Genomic DNA, 10,822 nt, shown 5'->3' with positions numbered 1-10,822 from the left:
CAAAAGTTTCAAAATGTTGGCAAATTCACGAATATATCTTCAAGTTTGAAAGATTCATCTGAAGCAAAAGTGGAATTTTCACCAAAATAACCAAAATTTCCAAATCCTTCAGTCTTAAAACCGACCAAAGTGTCATATACAAAAGGAAAATCTGATGTAAGTACAATCAATCGTTGGTTTGAAGGGAAATGAAGAAAATATCAAAGTGGGAAATTTTCAGAGCAACAAATCAAGAATGCATTTAACAAGTTCGCAAATAACTCTTCCACTGCAAGTTCATCATCTCATCATTCGCAAGTTCCGGTTCAAAAATGGAAACCAGTTATCAAAAATGCGAATGTTGTGAAGGATAAGATTACAATCAATGGAAATCCAAAACTATTGAATGACTATATTTTAATATCTAGATCTGATGATGTTGATATAATGGATTCCGTCACAAACAAAGTGAAAACATGGTTTTTAAATTCAAAGAATTTGTTTCATTCTATTAATGATGGACCCAACAAGTCTTGGGTTCCTAAATTTGTCCAATAAATGCAGGTGATGTGTGACGAGCAATATGATACGAAATGGTATATTGATAGTGGTTGCTCTTGTCATATGACTGGCAGAAAGGAAAACTTGCGACATTATAAAAGCTTGGAAAATGCAGGAGTAGTCAAATTTGGGAACAATCACAGGTGTCAAGTAAAAGGCTATGGGAAAGTCACAAATGGACAATTCATTGTGAACAGAGTTGCTTATGTTGAAGGACTCCAACATAATTTGATAAGTGTGTCACAACTTGTTGTTGGTACTGGAAACCAAGTTGTATTTAATGAAGAAGGAAGTATCATTTCAAATGGGAAGTCCAATGAAGTACTTCTTAAATCCAAAAGATATGGTGATATGTTTACATTGGACATCAAACAAATAAATTCAAGTTTTCATAAACCAATAAATTCTGTTGACAAAATTCCATATGTTCGCAAATACGACAACAATAGAAAATTTGAGAATTCGCAAAAATTTGTAAATAATCAAAAGTTTCAAAATGTTGGCAAATTCATGAATATATCTTCAAGTTTGAAAGATTCAACTGATGCAAAAGTGGAATTTTCACCAAAACAACCAAAATTTCCAAATTCTTCAATCTTAAAACCGACCAAAGTGTCATATACAAAAGGAAAATCTAATGTAAGTACAATCAATCGTTGGTTTGAAGGGAAATGAAGAAAATATCAAAGTGGGAAATTTTCAGAGCAACAAATCAAGAATGCATTTAAAAAGTTCGCAAATAACTCTTCCACTGCAAGTTCATCATCTCATCATTCGCTAGTTCCGGTTCAAAAATGGAAACCACTTATCAAAAATGCGAATGTTGTGAAGGATCAGATTACAATCAATGGAAATCCAAAACTATTGAATGACTATATTTTAATATCTAGATTTGATGATGTTGATATAATGGATTCCGTCACAAACAAAGTGAAAACATGGTTTTTAAATTCAAAGAATTTGTTTCATTCTACTAATGATGGACCCAACAAGTCTTGGGTTCCTAAATTTTTCCAATAAATGCAGGTGATGTGTCACGAGCAATATGATACGAAATGGTATATTGATAGTGGTTGCTCTCGTCATATGACTGGCAGAAAGGAAAACTTGCGAGATTATAAAAGCTTGGAAAATGCAGGAGTAGTCAAATTTGGGAACAATCACAGGTGTCAAGTAAAAGGCTATGGGAAAGTCACAAATGGACAATTCATTGTGAACAGAGTTGCTTATGTTGAAGGACTCCAACATAATTTGATAAGTGTGTCACAACTTGTTGTTGGTACTGGAAACCAAGTTGTATTTAATGAAGAAGGAAGTATCATTTCAAATGCGAAGTCCAATGAAGTACTTCTTAAATCCAAAAGATATGGTGATATGTTTACACTGGACATGAAACAAATAAATTCAAGTTTTCATAAACCAATAAATTCTGTTGACAAAATTCCATATGTTCGCAAATATGACAACAATAGAAAATTTGAGAATTCACAAAAATTTGTAAATAATCAAAAGTTTCAAAATGTTGGCAAATTCACGAATATATCTTCAAGTTTGAAAGATTCAACTGAAGCAAAAGTGGAATTTTCACCAAAACAACCAAAATTTCCAAATCCTTTAGTCTTAAAACCGACCAAAGTGTCATATACAAAAGGAAAATCTGATGTAAGTACAATCAATCGTTGGTTTGAAGGGAAATGAAGAAAATATCAAAGTGGGAAATTTTCAGAGCAACAAATCAAGAATGCATTTGACAAGTTCGCAAATAACTCTTCCACTGCAAGTTCATCATCTCATCATTCGCAAGTTCCGGTTCAAAAATGGAAACCAGTTATCAAAAATGCGAATGTTATGAAGGATAAGATTACAATCAATGGAAATCCAAAACTATTGAATGACTATATTTTAATATCTAGATCTGATGATGTTGATATAATGGATTCCGTCACAAACAAAGTGAAAACATGGTTTTTAAATTCAAAGAATTTGTTTCATTCTACTAATGATGGACCCAACAAGTCTTGGGTTCCTAAATTTTTCCAATAAATGCAGGTGATGTGTGACGAGCAATATGATATGAAATGGTATATTGATAGTGGTTGCTCTCGTCATATGACTGACAGAAAGGAAAACTTGCGAGATTATAAAAGCTTGGAAAATGCAGGAGTAGTCAAATTTGGGAACAATCACAGGTGTCAAGTAAAAGGCTATGGGAAAGTCACAAATGGACAATTCATTGTGAACAGAGTTGCTTATGTTGAAGGACTCCAACATAATTTGATAAGTGTGTCACAACTTGTTGTTGGTATTGGAAACCAAGTTGTATTTAATGAAGAAGGAATTATCATTTCAAATGTGAAGTCCAATGAAGTACTTCTTAAATCCAAAAGATATGGTGATATGTTTACACTGGACATCAAACAAATAAATTCAAGTTTTCATAAACCAATAAATTCTGTTGACAAAATTCCATATGTTCGCAAATACGACAACAATAGAAAATTTGAGAATTCGCAAAAATTTGTAAATAATCAAAAGTTTCAAAATGTTGGCAAATTCATGAATATATCTTCAAGTTTGAAAGATTCAACTGATGCAAAAGTGGAATTTTCACCAAAACAACCAAAATTTCCAAATTCTTCAATCTTAAAACCGACCAAAGTGTCATATACAAAAGGAAAATCTAATGTAAGTACAATCAATCGTTGGTTTGAAGGGAAATGAAGAAAATATCAAAGTGGGAAATTTTCAGAGCAACAAATCAAGAATGCATTTAAAAAGTTCGCAAATAACTCTTCCACTGCAAGTTCATCATCTCATCATTCGCTAGTTCCGGTTCAAAAATGGAAACCACTTATCAAAAATGCGAATGTTGTGAAGGATCAGATTACAATCAATGGAAATCCAAAACTATTGAATGACTATATTTTAATATCTAGATTTGATGATGTTGATATAATGGATTCCGTCACAAACAAAGTGAAAACATGGTTTTTAAATTCAAAGAATTTGTTTCATTCTACTAATGATGGACCCAACAAGTCTTGGGTTCCTAAATTTTTCCAATAAATGCAGGTGATGTGTCACGAGCAATATGATACGAAATGGTATATTGATAGTGGTTGCTCTCGTCATATGACTGGCAGAAAGGAAAACTTGCGAGATTATAAAAGCTTGGAAAATGCAGGAGTAGTCAAATTTGGGAACAATCACAGGTGTCAAGTAAAAGGCTATGGGAAAGTCACAAATGGACAATTCATTGTGAACAGAGTTGCTTATGTTGAAGGACTCCAACATAATTTGATAAGTGTGTCACAACTTGTTGTTGGTACTGGAAACCAAGTTGTATTTAATGAAGAAGGAAGTATCATTTCAAATGCGAAGTCCAATGAAGTACTTCTTAAATCCAAAAGATATGGTGATATGTTTACACTGGACATGAAACAAATAAATTCAAGTTTTCATAAACCAATAAATTCTGTTGACAAAATTCCATATGTTCGCAAATATGACAACAATAGAAAATTTGAGAATTCACAAAAATTTGTAAATAATCAAAAGTTTCAAAATGTTGGCAAATTCACGAATATATCTTCAAGTTTGAAAGATTCAACTGAAGCAAAAGTGGAATTTTCACCAAAACAACCAAAATTTCCAAATCCTTTAGTCTTAAAACCGACCAAAGTGTCATATACAAAAGGAAAATCTGATGTAAGTACAATCAATCGTTGGTTTGAAGGGAAATGAAGAAAATATCAAAGTGGGAAATTTTCAGAGCAACAAATCAAGAATGCATTTGAAAAGTTCGCAAATAACTCTTCCACTGCAAGTTCATCATCTCATCATTCGCTAGTTCCGGTTCAAAAATGGAAACCAGTTATCAAAAATGCGAATGTTGTGAAGGATAAGATTACAATCAATGGAAATCCAAAACTATTGAATGACTATATTTTAATATCTAGATCTGATGATGTTGATATAATGGATTCTGTCACAAACAAAGTGAAAACATGGTTTTTAAATTCAAAGAATTTGTTTCATTCTACTAATGATGGACCCAACAAGTCTTAGGTTCCTAAATTTTTCCAATAAATGCAGGTGATGTGTGACGAGCAATATGATACGAAATGGTATATTGATAGTGGTTGCTCTCGTCATATGACTGGCAGAAAGGAAAACTTGCGAGATTATAAAAGCTTGGAAAATGCAGGAGTAGTCAAATTTGGGAACAATCACAGGTGTCAAGTAAAAGGCTATGGGAAAGTCACAAATGGACAATTCATTGTGAACAGAGTTGCTTATGTTGAAGGACTCCAACATAATTTGATAAGTGTGTCACAACTTGTTGTTGGTACTGGAAACCAAGTTGTATTTAATGAAGAAGGAAGTATCATTTCAAATGCGAAGTCCAATGAAGTACTTCTTAAATCCAAAAGATATGGTGATATGTTTACACTGGACATCAAACAAATAAATTCAAGTTTTCATAAACCAATAAATTCTGTTGACAAAATTCCATATGTTCGCAAATATGACAACAATAGAAAATTTGAGAATTCACAAAAATTTGTAAATAATCAAAAGTTTCAAAATGTTGGCAAATTCACGAATATATCTTCAAGTTTGAAAGATTCAACTGAAGCAAAAGTGGAATTTTCACCAAAACAACCAAAATTTCCAAATCCTTTAGTCTTAAAACCGACCAAAGTGTCATATACAAAAGGAAAATCTGATGTAAGTACAATCAATCGTTGGTTTGAAGGGAAATGAAGAAAATATCAAAGTGGGAAATTTTCAGAGCAACAAATCAAGAATGCATTTGAAAAGTTCGCAAATAACTCTTCCACTGCAAGTTCATCATCTCATCATTCGCTAGTTCCGGTTCAAAAATGGAAACCAGTTATCAAAAATGCGAATGTTGTGAAGGATAAGATTACAATCAATGGAAATCCAAAACTATTGAATGACTATATTTTAATATCTAGATCTGATGATGTTGATATAATGGATTCTGTCACAAACAAAGTGAAAACATGGTTTTTAAATTCAAAGAATTTGTTTCATTCTACTAATGATGGACCCAACAAGTCTTGGGTTCCTAAATTTTTCCAATAAATGCAGGTGATGTGTGACGTGCAATATGATACGAAATGGTATATTGATAGTGGTTGCTCTCGTCATATGACTGGCAGAGAGGAAAACTTGCGAGATTATAAAAGCTTGGAAAATGCAGGAGTAGTCAAATTTGGGAACAATCACAGGTGTCAAGTAAAAGGCTACGGGAAAGTCACAAATGGACAATTCATTGTGAACAGAGTTGCTTATGTTGAAGGACTCCAACATAATTTGATAAGTGTGTCACAACTTGTTGTTGGTACTGGAAACCGAGTTGTATTTAATGAAGAAGGAAGTATCATTTCAAATGGGAAGTCCAATGAAGTACTTCTTAAATCCAAAAGATATGGTGATATGTTTACACTGGACATCAAACAAATAAATTCAAGTTTTCATAAACCAATAAATTCTGTTGACAAAATTCCATATGTTCGCAAATATGACAACAATAGAAAATTTGAGAATTCGCAAAAATTTGTAAATAATCAAAAGTTTCAAAATGTTGGCAAATTCACGAATATATCTTCAAGTTTGAAAGATTCATCTGAAGCAAAAGTGGAATTTTCACCAAAATAACCAAAATTTCCAAATCCTTCAGTCTTAAAACCGACCAAAGTGTCATATACAAAAGGAAAATCTGATGTAAGTACAATCAATCGTTGGTTTGAAGGGAAATGAAGAAAATATCAAAGTGGGAAATTTTCAGAGCAACAAATCAAGAATGCATTTGACAAGTTCGCAAATAACTCTTCCACTGCAAGTTCATCATCTCATCATTCGCAAGTTCCGGTTCAAAAATGGAAACCAGTTATCAAAAATGCGAATGTTATGAAGGATAAGATTACAATCAATGGAAATCCAAAACTATTGAATGACTATATTTTAATATCTAGATCTGATGATGTTGATATAATGGATTCCGTCACAAACAAAGTGAAAACATGGTTTTTAAATTCAAAGAATTTGTTTCATTCTACTAATGATGGACCCAACAAGTCTTCGGTTCCTAAATTTTTCCAATAAATGCAGGTGATGTGTGACGAGCAATATGATATGAAATGGTATATTGATAGTGGTTGCTCTCGTCATATGACTGACAGAAAGGAAAACTTGCGAGATTATAAAAGCTTGGAAAATGCAGGAGTAGTCAAATTTGGGAACAATCACAGGTGTCAAGTAAAAGGCTATGGGAAAGTCACAAATGGACAATTCATTGTGAACAGAGTTGCTTATGTTGAAGGACTCCAACATAATTTGATAAGTGTGTCACAACTTGTTGTTGGTATTGGAAACCAAGTTGTATTTAATGAAGAAGGAATTATCATTTCAAATGTGAAGTCCAATGAAGTACTTCTTAAATCCAAAAGATATGGTGATATGTTTACACTGGACATCAAACAAATAAATTCAAGTTTTCATAAACCAATAAATTCTGTTGACAAAATTCCATATGTTCGCAAATACGACAACAATAGAAAATTTGAGAATTCGCAAAAATTTGTAAATAATCAAAAGTTTCAAAATGTTGGCAAATTCATGAATATATCTTCAAGTTTGAAAGATTCAACTGATGCAAAAGTGGAATTTTCACCAAAACAACCAAAATTTCCAAATTCTTCAATCTTAAAACCGACCAAAGTGTCATATACAAAAGGAAAATCTAATGTAAGTACAATCAATCGTTGGTTTGAAGGGAAATGAAGAAAATATCAAAGTGGGAAATTTTCAGAGCAACAAATCAAGAATGCATTTAAAAAGTTCGCAAATAACTCTTCCACTGCAAGTTCATCATCTCATCATTCGCTAGTTCCGGTTCAAAAATGGAAACCACTTATCAAAAATGCGAATGTTGTGAAGGATCAGATTACAATCAATGGAAATCCAAAACTATTGAATGACTATATTTTAATATCTAGATTTGATGATGTTGATATAATGGATTCCGTCACAAACAAAGTGAAAACATGGTTTTTAAATTCAAAGAATTTGTTTCATTCTACTAATGATGGACCCAACAAGTCTTGGGTTCCTAAATTTTTCCAATAAATGCAGGTGATGTGTCACGAGCAATATGATACGAAATGGTATATTGATAGTGGTTGCTCTCGTCATATGACTGGCAGAAAGGAAAACTTGCGAGATTATAAAAGCTTGGAAAATGCAGGAGTAGTCAAATTTGGGAACAATCACAGGTGTCAAGTAAAAGGCTATGGGAAAGTCACAAATGGACAATTCATTGTGAACAGAGTTGCTTATGTTGAAGGACTCCAACATAATTTGATAAGTGTGTCACAACTTGTTGTTGGTACTGGAAACCAAGTTGTATTTAAAGAAGAAGGAAGTATCATTTCAAATGCGAAGTCCAATGAAGTACTTCTTAAATCCAAAAGATATGGTGATATGTTTACACTGGACATCAAACAAATAAATTCAAGTTTTCATAAACCAATAAATTCTGTTGACAAAATTCCATATGTTCGCAAATATGACAACAATAGAAAATTTGAGAATTCACAAAAATTTGTAAATAATCAAAAGTTTCAAAATGTTGGCAAATTCACGAATATATCTTCAAGTTTGAAAGATTCAACTGAAGCAAAAGTGGAATTTTCACCAAAACAACCAAAATTTCCAAATCCTTTAGTCTTAAAACCGACCAAAGTGTCATATACAAAAGGAAAATCTGGTGTAAGTACAATCAATCGTTGGGTTGAAAGGAAATGAAGAAAATATCAAAGTGGGAAATTTTCAGAGCAACAAATCAAGAATGCATTTGAAAAGTTCGCAAATAACTCTTCCACTGCAAGTTCATCATCTCATCATTCGCTAGTTCCGGTTCAAAAATGGAAACCAGTTATCAAAAATGCGAATGTTGTGAAGGATAAGATTGCAATCAATGGAAATCCAAAACTATTGAATGACTATATTTTAATATCTAGATCTGATGATGTTGATATAATGGATTCTGTCACAAACAAAGTGAAAACATGGTTTTTAAATTCAAAGAATTTGTTTCATTCTACTCATGGTGGACCCAACAAGTCTTGGGTTCCTAAATTTTTCCAATAAATGCAGGTGATGTGTGACGAGCAATATGATACGAAATGGTATATTGATAGTGGTTGCTCTCGTCATATGACTGGCAGAAAGGAAAACTTGCGAGATTATAAAAGCTCGGAAAATGCAGGAGTAGTCAAATTTGGGAACAATCACAGGTGTCAAGTAAAAGGCTATGGGAAAGTCACAAATGGACAATTCATTGTGAACAGAGTTGCTTATGTTGAAGGACTCCAACATAATTTGATAAGTGTGTCACAACTTGTTGTTGGTACTGGAAACCAAGTTGTATTTAATGAGGAAGGAAGTATCATTTCAAATGCGAAGTCCAATGAAGTACTTCTTAAATCCAAAAGATATGGTGATATGTTTACACTGGACATCAAACAAATAAATTCAAGTTTTCATAAACCAATAAATTCTGTTGACAAAATTCCATATGTTCGCAAATATGACAACAATAGAAAATTTGAGAATTCGCAAAAATTTGTAAATAATCAAAAGTTTCAAAATGTTGGCAAATTCACGAATATATCTTCAAGTTTGAAAGATTCAACTGAAGCAAAAGTGGAATTTTCACCAAAACAACCAAAATTTCCAAATCCTTCAATCTTAAAACCGACCAAAGTGTCATATACAAAAGGAAAATCTAATGTAAGTACAATCAATCGTTGGTTTGAAGGGAAATGAAGAAAATATCAAAGTGGGAAATTTTCAGAGCCACAAATCAAGAATGCATTTGAAAAGTTCGCAAATAACTCTTCCACTGCAAGTTCATCATCTCATCATTCGCTAGTTCCGGTTCAAAAATGGAAACCAGTTATCAAAAATGCAAATGTTGTGAAGGATAAGATTACAATCAATGGAAATCCAAAACTATTGAATGACTATATTTTAATATCTAGATCTGATGATGTAGATATAATGGATTCTGTCACAAACAAAGTGAAAACATGGTTTTTAAATTCAAAGAATTTGTTTCATTCCACTAATGAAGGACCCAACAAGTCTTGGGTTCCTAAATTTTTCCAATAAATGCAGGTGATGTGTGACGAGCAATATGATACGAAATGGTATATTGATAGTGGCTGCTCTCGTCATATGACTGGCAGAAAGGAAAACTTGCGAGATTATAAATGCTTGGAAAATGCAATTGTAGTCAAATTTGGGAACAATCACAGGTGTCAAGTAAAAGGCTATGGGAAAGTCACAAATGTACAATTCATTGTGAATAGAGTTGCTTATGTTGAAGGACTCCAACATAATTTGATAAGTGTGTCACAACTTGTTGTTGGTACTGGAAACCAAGTTGTATTTATTGAAGAAGGAAGTATCATTTCAAATGCGAAGTCCAATGAAGTACTTCTTAAATCCAAAAGATATGGTGATATGTTTACACTAGACATCAAACAAATAAATTCAAGTTTTCATAAACCAATAAATTCTGTTGACAAAATTCCATATGTTCGCAAATATGACAACAATAGAAAATTTGAGAATTCGCAAAAATTTGTAAATAATCAAAAGTTTCAAAATGTTGGCAAATTCACGAATATATCTTCAAGTTTGAAAGATTCAACTAAAGCAAAAGTGGAATTTTCACCAAAACAACCAAAATTTCCAAATCCTTCAGTCTTAAAACCGACCAAAGTGTCATATACAAAAGGAAAATCTAATGTAAGTACAATCAATCGTTGGTTTGAAGGGAAATGAAGAAAATATCAAAGTGGGAAATTTTCAGAGCAACAAATCAAGAATGCATTTGAAAAGTTCGCAAATAACTCTTCCACTGCAAGTTCATCATCTCATCATTCGCTAGTTCCGGTTCAAAAATGGAAACCAGTTATCAAAAATGCGAATGTTGTGAAGGATAAGATTACAATCAATGGAAATCCAAAACTATTGAATGACTATATTTTAATATCTAGATCTGATGATGTTGATATAATGGATTCCGTCACAAACAAAGTGAAAACATGGTTTTTAAATTCAAAGAATTTGTTTCATTCTACTAATGATGGACCCAACAAGTCTTGGGTTCCTAAATTTTTCCAATAAATGCAGGTGATGTGTGACGACCAATATGATACGAAATGGTATATTGATAGTGGTT

Source organism: Lactuca sativa, chromosome 4 (genome assembly GCF_002870075.4).
Source record: "Lactuca sativa cultivar Salinas chromosome 4, Lsat_Salinas_v11, whole genome shotgun sequence".
In the NCBI taxonomy this organism is placed as follows: domain Eukaryota; kingdom Viridiplantae; phylum Streptophyta; class Magnoliopsida; order Asterales; family Asteraceae; genus Lactuca; species Lactuca sativa.
This window is presented reverse-complemented; position numbering follows the sequence as displayed.